Genomic DNA, 10,216 nt, shown 5'->3' with positions numbered 1-10,216 from the left:
AGATAAAAAGTAGAATCGAAGTTTCCAGAGACTGGGGGAGGGAGTGATGGGGAATTGTTATTTAATAGGGACGGGGGTTTTGTTTGGGAAGATGAAACGTTGTGGAGATGGCTGGTGGTTGTGGCTGCACAGCAGTGTGAATGTACTTAATGCCACTGAATTGTATACTTAAAAATAGTTAAAGTGGCAAATGTTATTTTATGTGAATGTTACTACCATAATCACATACGGAAAGGAGATGTTCTTCTGGGCTCCTGGGGCATGTGGTGGGGCCATTCTCTGGATCGATTTAATGTGCTATTTCGTTTTCTGCTTCTCTGCTGGCCGAGTGCCCCCCTGAGGTTCAGTGATAGTGCCTGGGCCGGCACCTGACATAATTGGGCTGCTAACATGGATTTGATTTTAGTGCAAAAAGAAGCGAGTGCATTTGTAGGAGTTTGCACATGTACAGCATGTTCCAGGTAGGGGAGCACATATGGGGTGCTGGAGGTCATGCACGGCCCTGGAGAACAGCCAGTGCCCTGGCATATTTAGCAGGGAGTACCGATCCCACCTCTGTGTCTCCAAGAGCATCAGGCAAGTTGGGACAGAGAGCACACAGGTCACGGACGGGTGCCCTTCTTAGAAGAGCCATCTGAGCAGGACGGCTGTCCTGACACAGGGCCTGGAGAGGCTGGGGCCCGCGTTCCACCGGGAAGACCCAAACTCCAGGGGCCTTGCAGCAGGTGGCTGTGAGGGTAGCAGGGAGGCAGTGCCCAGAACCTGGAGGGCAGGGAGATGAGGGCGCCGCCTGCAGGCGATGGGGGGATCCACGCTCAGGGCCTCTCAGCCAAGGGGCAGTGTGTGCAGCGCAGCAGCCCGTGAGCTACAGGCCGTGATTTTGCACGGACTGTTTGTTAGTCCCTCTTCTGCACGTACCACCATTTATTTACCGGGTCCTCTCAGGGCCATTTTCTTGGCTTCCCTTTAACTTTCACTGCTACAGGTGGGGCTGCACTGACCACAGTACTCAGGATCAGTACCCGGTTGGTAGTTAACATCTGACTGGGGCACCTGGTGGCTCAGTGGGTCAGGTGTCCTTCAGCTCAGGTCATGAGCCTGGGGTCCTGGGACTGAGCCCTGCATGGGGCTCCCTGCTCAGAGGGGAGTCTGCTTCTCCCTCTGCCCACTGCCCGCTCCTCATGCTCTCTTTCTCTCTCTCAAATAAATAAGTAAAATCTTAAAAAAAAGAAGTAACATCTGGTGTAAAAGGAGCAGGGCTCGGTTCTCCTGGTGGAAGATCTCTAGGGCTGCCATAACGAAGAACCACACATAAGGCAACAGAAACGTATCATCTCACAGTCCTGGGGGCCAGAAGCCTGAAATCAAGAGCCTGGAGGATGGTGCTCCCTCTGAGGCCTGCAGGGGAGTCCTCCCTGGCCTCTTCTGGCTTCTGGTGGTTTTCTGGTGCTCCTGTGTGGTAGGTGCATCACTCCCACCTCCGCCTCTGTGCTCACATGGCCTTCTCTCCAAGTCTGTGTACCTCCTCTTCTTGAAAGGACCCCAGTTGTATTGGATTAAGGGCCCAGCGTGCTCCAGTATGATCTCCTCTTAGCTAATTATATCTGAAAAGACCCTATTCCCAAGTAAGTTCATGTTGTGAGGTAGCTGGGGGTTAGGACTTAACGATATCTTTCTGGGGGACGTGATTCCAGCCACAGCAGCCACAGTATACCTTTTAAGTTTTGAAATTTTTCCACTTAAGGGGCCAGCCGAGAATAAATTCAAATTTATAAGTCAAATCCCAACTTCCGAGAATCCTGAGAGGTGTAGGTAACGTGCCCATTCCTACCCCCCATACCTGTGGGATCAATCTTTCCTAAGAAGTATGACTATAGAACCACCCCCCACCCCGACCTTGGGATGGAGAGAGAAGCGCAGTGTCCAGACCAAGAGGAGAGGCCATTGGTATCCACCACAGACATCCCAGAATATCCATTTATTTTATTTAAAAATTTTCTTTATTTTTCATTTTCATTCTGATATAGTTAAGCATTATATTAGTTTCAGGTGTATGGTATAGTGACTCAACTCTTCCCTGCATCACCGGGTGCTCATCACAACAAGCGCCCGCCCTCATCCCATCACCTGTTTCCACTCCCCCTCCAACCCCCCCTCTGGCGACCATCTGTTTGTTCTCAGTAGTTAAGAATCTGTTTCTTGGCTTGTGTCTCTCCTTTATTCCCTTTGCTTGTTTGTTTTGTTTCTTTAGTTCCATGTATGAGTGTAATCATATGGTATTTGTCTTTCTCTGACAGACTTATTTTGCTTAGCATAATACCCTCTAGCTCCATCCGGGTCATTGCAAATGGCAAGATTTCATTCTTTCTTTTTTATGGCTGAATAATATTCCATTGTATATATATATCACACCTTCTTTATCCATTCACCTGTTGATGGACACTTGGGCTGCTTCCATGTCTTGGCTATTGTAGATTTTGCTACTATCAACATTGGGGTGCATGTATCCTCTGAATTGCTGTTTTTGTATCTTGGAGGTAAATGCTTCTGAGCATTTGCTCATAGTGCAATTGCTGGATCCCAAGGTAGTTCTATTTTTAACTTTTTGAGGACCCTCCATACTGTTTTCCACAGTGGCTGCACCAGTTTGCATTCCTACCAACAGTGCAAGGAAATATCGATTTTTTTAAAAAGATTTTTATTTATTTATTCATGAGACGCACAGAGAGGCAGTGAGACAGGCAGAGGGAGAAGCAGGCTCCCTGCAGGGAGTCTGATATGGGACTTGATCCCAGGACCCCAGGATCATGCCCTGAGCCTAAGGCAGATGCTCAACCACTGAGCCACCCAGGTGCCCTGGAATATCCATGTTTTAAAAATTGTATCTCTTGACTATTCCCTCAGTCTTCACTCTCAGTAGCTCACAAGCCCTTCTAACTCCTCATGTGTTATTATTAACAATTCCAAACACATAGAAATATCAGAAGAATTTTTCAGTGAACATTCACAAACTGACAGCCCAGGTTCTATAAATCATGTTTTACTGTGTTTGCTTGTCTCTTACAACTCTCCACCTGCCCACAATCATTTTTGGGATCTTGGTTTCTGTTTCCCAGTTATCTCCTAGGTATCTTCAGTCAACTTACAGATCTATCGGCACCATTTGAATGTGCTCGCAACAATTCGTTTCCAAGGTTCTCAAAGGGATGTTTCCAAGCGTGGGGCTTTCTGACACTGGCCACAGTCGGGGTAGCATCTGCAAGCTCACTCACTCACGTCTGCAGGTTGGTGCTGGGTCTCCGCTGGGACCTCAGACGGAGTCGTTGGTTAGAACACCTGCTTTGCCCCGTGGCCTCTATACATGGGCCTGTTGGGTTGGGTTGGGTTGGGTGGGTGGGAGGTGGGGTTCCTCTCTGGTCTGGAAGCGGAGTTCAAGAGTGAGCACTCTAAGATTCAGGAAGAGACTGAAGCTGTCATTAGCTGAGCAGTGACAGGACCCAGACTCAAGGGCCCGGGACACAGACCCGCCTCTCTGTGAGAAGAGTATCAGAGTTTTATGACCATGTTTTAAAAGCGCCTTCAGAGATTTATTTTATCAAGGAGTTGGAAGTTGATTCACAGATTGGAATGGTCTTTTCTCACTTTTCTGCTGTTGATGTGCTGCTCATCCTTTTCATCCCTGCTGAAATCTGCCTGGCCCCCCAACCCCCTATGTTTCCTTTCAGTTTAAATGATCTGGCTTCCTCTGTCTCTACCACTGCCCTGCAAGGAAGCAGAGGGCTAGATATAGTCAATCCATATTCACTGCTCCTATGGCCAGACACCATGTCCCCTGCAAGGCAAGTACCCCAATAAATGAAAGTTGGACAAGTGAATGCGCCTCAGAAGCTGAAGGGGTAGAGAGGAGAGGAAGCGGGCTCAGGGGAGGCCAGGCCTCCCACTGAGGGGGGCCTCTGGCTGTGCAGCTGGGGGTCTGCCTCTTATTCAGCGATATCCAAATCGACATCCAGAAAATGCGAGTGCTTTTCCCTCTGCAGAGCCTTAAGTATATCTGTGGCTTAAAGATTCTAGCTGAGGGCAGTGGTAAATGAGTTTTAGTGCAGTTCAGCAAACAGGTCCCTAGGCGTGTATTCCTTATCGGGCAAGCCTTCCTACAGAGGCATTTCACAGAGCAACACCATCTCCACCCTCGGTGCCACCTAACAAGTCAAACAGGGGCCCAGCTGTTGACCTGCTGGCTTTTGGTTCTACGTCCTGGCCTGGCTTTACATTGCTAAGCAATTTGCAAGGCTTCTAGGCACAGCTAAAGCCAAAGAAACAGCTGCTTTACGAGACCAGCGCCCTGCCCTTTGAACGTAGGGCTTTGTAGCCACTGTTCAAGCGGGATGTGGGGTGAACTTTTGTTGTTGAACGTCGCTCTTGTAACAAGTCTCAGATCTTAAGCCCTGGCAGTGAGCAGGGCTTCCTGAGCACAGAGGAGGGCTCCCCTTTCCCAAACTGCCTTGGTGGCTGATCTCCAGCTGGACCTTTACTATAGGCCATAGAAAGTTTTTGTGCCCTGCATCCCATGACTTGTCCGGGGCTGATCTTAGGATACTCCAGGGTCTTGGAGAGACAAGGGCAGTGTCCAGACCAAGAGGAGAGGCCATTGGTATCCACCACAGACATCCCAGAATATGCTCATTTGGTCTGGGGCTGGACTGTGATGGAGAGAGAGCATGCTGTGATGCACTTCTCCAGAGCAGAGGTGGTCTGAACAAGTCACCTTGCTCAGTTTTTCTTGGGTGTCAGGGGTTAAAGTTTTCATGCTTAAAAAAAAGCTAACGGCCTTCCTGGCTGACTGAACCAAATGTCTCCCAGGTCCCCTCTGGGCCACCATGTACCCATAGCCCTGTCTGGTGGACACCCTCCCAGGCAGCCCCCAGGATGACTGGCTCCTGCAGTCTTAGGAATGTCCCACATCCTTTGTCCCTTCCTGGTTGAGCAGTTTGGTCTGATCCTGCTTCTGTAAGCTCTCGGTGCCCGGCCTCGCATGCCTGATACTGCCTGTGATTTGGCCAAAAGCCATCAGACCAAGGATGTTGACTTTCTGCTCTCCAAACAAAAGATCCTGTGATTACCAGGATCTGCCCTCCTTAGCAGGCACAAGGGATTATTAACAACTTTTTTTCCTTTTTTCCAAATCCTGCCAAATTTGAAGCATCAGTAGTATTCCTCTTCTCCTTCCACATGGATCCTACCTGGTAGGGTTTCAGCATCTCCAGCCTCAAGATCACAACAACCTCTGGCTTCACTTTTTTTTGGTTCTCTTCCATTACCTCCTTCCCCAGAACTTTCTAGAGCTTTCTGGAGGTTGAGAGAGACCTGGGCCCTTCCTTATTTTATTTTACTTATTTATTTTTAAAAGATTCTATTTATTTATTCATGAGAGACACACAGAGAGAGGCAGAAACACAGGCAGAGGGAGAAGCAGGCTCCATGCAGGGAGCCCAACACGGGACTCGATCCTAGGACTCCAGGATCACGCCCTGGGCCAAAGGCAGGTGCTAAACTGCTGAGCCACCTAGGGATCCCCCCCTTATTTTATTTTTTGACATACTAAAAACCAAAGACATGCCAAGGCGGGGTTACAAAGTTATGATGCATTGTGCATGTTTGCTTTTCACAGTATTGATGCTTTAAGTATAAAAAAAATGCAATCCTATCCAGTTGCACTAGTTACAAGATAATTGTAGAATTAAAAAAAAATTAATATAGTACCTTCCAAATGGTGTGACCTGGTAACAGGACACAGGTGCAAAGTAGTTTCAGGAATATCCCTCCCCACCTCCTTTTTTCTTTCCCCCTTGCCAATATGTCCTTGTGACTGACTGTTGAATCCTATTTGAAGATAACCTTGAAAGTCCAACTGTGGATTCCTTGGAGAATTAGAAGCTGGGCCTTCTGGCCACCTGCCAAGGCACATATCACACACTTCAGTGGCTTGGTGGTTGCACTGTGACATCCACGTGCCTTATACATGTGCCCCTAGGGAGGCTGAGGGACTGCCCTTCTCCAGGCTCTGCTGCATCCTGTGTCGCTGACGTCTTACCACACAGTGCAGAACGGGTCGTCTGTGTCTGTCCCCTCCAGTGCTCCAGGAGCCACTCGAAGACAAAGGCCATGTGACTTGCTCATATGGCTCCATTCCCAGCTTCCAGCAGGGCCCCAGGGAGATGAATGAATGAAGGGTCAGCGAATAAATGTAAAAAGTGAATGAGATGCCACAGGGCTCTAGGCGTATCAGTTCTCCGTTTGTTCTGGGCCAGGTAATTTTGTTTGAGTTGGTGGAACTTGGTGAACTTGTGAGACTGCCAGAGTTCCCCCCGAGGTCAAAGGCCTCGTTCCCCGCGGTGGGGGTGGTTCTGGCTCCAGAGTGAGATCAAGAAGGACCACCAGGTGGCGCCAAGTCCCCGCGCTGGGCCATCGCGATCCCCAACTCCGCAGGGCCCAGAGAGCCCCTTCCAAGAGGCTGAAGATTCTTCTAGATTGTTTTCTGGAAGCTCAAATCGAGCTCATGGAGGAAAAGAAATTTTGTAAAAGATGGCCTAAGTTCAGCTAAAGGGAGAGATGAGTCTAAGATGAGTCCAAATAGGCAGAACACAGCCTCAACCCAGAGGTTCAACTGCGCTGCTCTTACAGGTCCTCCGGTCCCCCCTGCTCCAGCCCTGAGGCCCCACAGAGGGTGCCACTGTGCCCCTGGTCACACAGGCAGTCTGCCTTCACAGAACAGACTAGAACCCAGGTCCACCACCCTGTTACCTTGGTCGGCTGGTTGTCCAAGAGGCAAACAGCTCTGCTGGCGTGCTCTTCTCGGGGGCATGGGGCACTCGGAGCAGCCCTCCAGGAGAGTATCTTGTTGTTCCCCGACCTGAGCCCTTGGCTCCATTTCTCCTCGTCAGTAGTGGCTCCTTCCCCCGCAGACATGAGCCTCCCACTGTCCCTGGGGGGTGCTCCTTCCCTCCTTGCTTAACTGGGAGGTCCTTCTGGAAGTGAAGGGAACGCCACTGTGCTTCACATCCTTGCGAAACCTTCCCTCACACCAATTTCTTTCTTTCTGGGGCTCCTTGTACTTACAGTCAGCTTGGGCTAGTTTCACACTAGGTGTTTGCAGCCAGGGATAGATTCCCTGCAAGAGTAGGGATGGTGAGGATTAGACTTGCAGCTGGACAGACAGGCTTTGCATTGACTGGCCATGTGACCACTCACCTCCTGCCCATATAACCTTCCCCTGCCCCTACAGCTTTGCCTGCTCCCCAGAACCCTGCTTTTTTTTTTAAATATTTTATTTATTTATTTATTCATGAGAGACAGAGAGAGAGAGGGAGACACAGGCAGAGGGAGGAGAAGCAGGCCCCCTGCAGGGATGCCAATGCAGGGCTCAATCCCAGGACCCCGGGATCATGACTTGAGCTGAAGGAAGATGCTCAACCACTGAGCCACCCAGGCATCCCCCAGGGGTCATGCTTCTATTGTAGTCCCTGTAAATGGCACCCACTTGGCTTGTGGGAACCCCTGGACCGGCAGGTGTCCAAGGGCTTCCCCACCTCTGCAGGGCTGCTCAGCCTGCCAAGAATACACTGCATGGTCATGCTGCCCGCAGAGAGGGTGCCTGGCTCCTTCTCGATGGAAAGCCTCGTTTGGGCCTTGTGGTTGCAGCCTCCCAACTTCCAGCTGCAGATTTTGTGTTTTATCTGACAGCCCTATCCATAGGCAGGGACAGATCCTCGTCAGGCCTCTGTGGGGCCTGAATGGGATGTGTCACCAGGTGCTGATTCAGGTACAACAAGTGGCCTTCTGATCAAACCTGAGGCTGCAGCCCACCCAGCCTGGTCCCTGTGGTGAGGCCACTGCAGAAGGGACAGATGCCACTGTGGCCTCCAGAACCAATCTGGCCCAGGCTAACTCCTGCCTGAGGGCAGGCCCCCCGAGATTCAGGGTCTCCTCCCCACTACCACCTATTCTCTCCTCCTTCCATCCCACTGCTGGCCACAGCCACCACTACCTTCTCCTGTTTTGGTATATGTGCTGCCGAAGTGAGCACTCCTTCTTCCATTTTGGAATTCCTGGGACCAGAGTGGCCTGGAGGCAGGTTCTCCGGGCTCCTTCTCTGCTATTTCTCTGAGCTTGCACGTACCCCATCCCCACTGGGGGCTTTGAATCAGTCTTATAGGTGAGCTAGAAACCACGCAGACAAGGGGAGTGACCCAGGAACTCACCAGCCCGCAGAGGACTCATTCCCTGACTTTAGCCAGTAAACAAGGCCAATAGTCTGCTCGGAACATTTCTGAGCCCCTTCCCAGAAGTCTCTCGAATGCCAGTATACTTAGTACAGGCCTTTTAAGGCCCTTGAATTGGGACACATGGTTCTCATGCTGATGACAGATCGGAGCTCCTGCAGGACAGGGCTGGAGGCTCAGGCCCACCTGTATTCCCAGGGTAAAGCTCCCGGCACACAGCAGCCTCACCAATGATATTTATGAAATGAGCGGATATGGGAGTTGAGACTAGAAGGTTAAAGCATGTGCCCGGGCCTACAAGCTGCAAAGTGTCTTGAAGCACGGCTCTGGGTACCAGGGTCCCGGAGCGGCAGCCAGTGTCTGTTATTAGAAGCTGTGGGCTCTCATGCGGAGAATCTCTCCTTTTCCTAGTCCTCACCACTGCTGCTCCATATTTCACTTATCATTTGTTGATGCCATAAGGAAACGGAATTCTAAAATAAATTCCTTTCCCTTCCCCAACCCCCCAAACTTCTGAAGATTTAAGCCTGGCATTACAAATCTTCTAAATACTGTTGCAAAATCCCAACAGCTTATACAGTGAGCAAAGTGCAGATCTGAAGAAAAATCCCCAATGAATTTTTTATCTTTTCTGTGCCGGCAGCTGCATGATTTCAAAGGGAGGCAGCGACTCCGTCTCCATTCAGGCTTTTACTCCTGGGCAGAGATTAAAAAGGTGAAAATCTTGAGCTGGATCAAAGGGAAGCTCTATTTCTATGTGGGCCACGGATGCTGCCCATAGCGGTGTGTTTTGGAGAGAAACAGACTCTCGGTGGAAAGGGAACATTCTGGAACCCTCTAGATTCATGTGCCTCTTCCTCTGAGAGGCTTCCCTCCCTCCCTCCCCAGGGCAGGTACAGACTTCTGGCTGGCACCACCCTGTGGCTACTACTCCATGTGTCCACTTGCCCTTCTAGTCTGAGATCCCAGGTGGGATGGAGGGGGGGGGGCTCTTGTTGGTCCTGGACCCACGAGAAACACATCAAGAGGTCAAACAGTTGTCAATCGGATAAAGGACTGGTGCTCCTGTGGCCCAGGGGAGTCCAAGCTCTTCCTTGGCATAAACACAAAGAAGCAGATCTCTTTCCTTCTCTTTGGACATTTGTGTCTGGCACACAGTGGGCATTCAGCACATGTTTGTTGAATATTATAGCACGTATTTATGAGTGTTGGGGGCGGGAGTGGGGCAATAAGAAATTACCAATACGTCTGTGCCGAATTGCCTCCTGTAAGCCACACCTGCAGTCTGTGACCCCAGCAGTTATTTTTATTGTAGACATGAGATGGCCGATGTTCAGGAGTCCCCCCGGGGCCCCAGGACTGGCAGGGGAGGGAAGCCCATGCCATCCCCGAGCCATAGGACTATAAGGACCGTGTTGCGGACCATACTGAGCCACCGCAAATGAGGGGGACTCCGTTTTCTGACATATCACCGTCTGGCCTCATTCTTGGGGATGTTTCCTACAGCTCACCTTCTGAGCCCCCTCCTTCTAGAAGCCTCTCGCTCCATCCGACTGCTGGAAGCTGCCAGGGAGGCCCACCGCGTCTGCCAGGTATCGCTGCAGGGAACGCGGGAGGCTCCTAATTGCACCGCGAGTCAGTCTCTGTGCGATCAAAAAAGTGGTGACTGGGTGATGGGCACTGAGGGGGGCACTTGGCGGGATGAGCACTGGGTGTTGTGCTATATGTTGGCACATTGAACTCTAATAAAAAAATAAAAAAAAAAGTGTTTTCGTAAATCAACGGCAGACCTCTTGCACCCAGGACGAAACTGGTGCGCAGTGCTGCACCTGAGGGGCTCACCTTCGCTCAGCTGTCCAACGGGATGGGCGGCAGGCTCAGCCCTCAAGGAAGCAATGTCTGCAGTGGGCTTGGAAACTGGAAAGCCCTGCTCCTGC

Source organism: Canis lupus, chromosome 12, assembly GCF_048164855.1.
Source record: "Canis lupus baileyi chromosome 12, mCanLup2.hap1, whole genome shotgun sequence".
Lineage (NCBI taxonomy): Eukaryota > Metazoa > Chordata > Mammalia > Carnivora > Canidae > Canis > Canis lupus.
The sequence above is the reverse complement of the archived record's forward strand: the minus strand, read 5'-3'. Positions refer to the sequence as shown.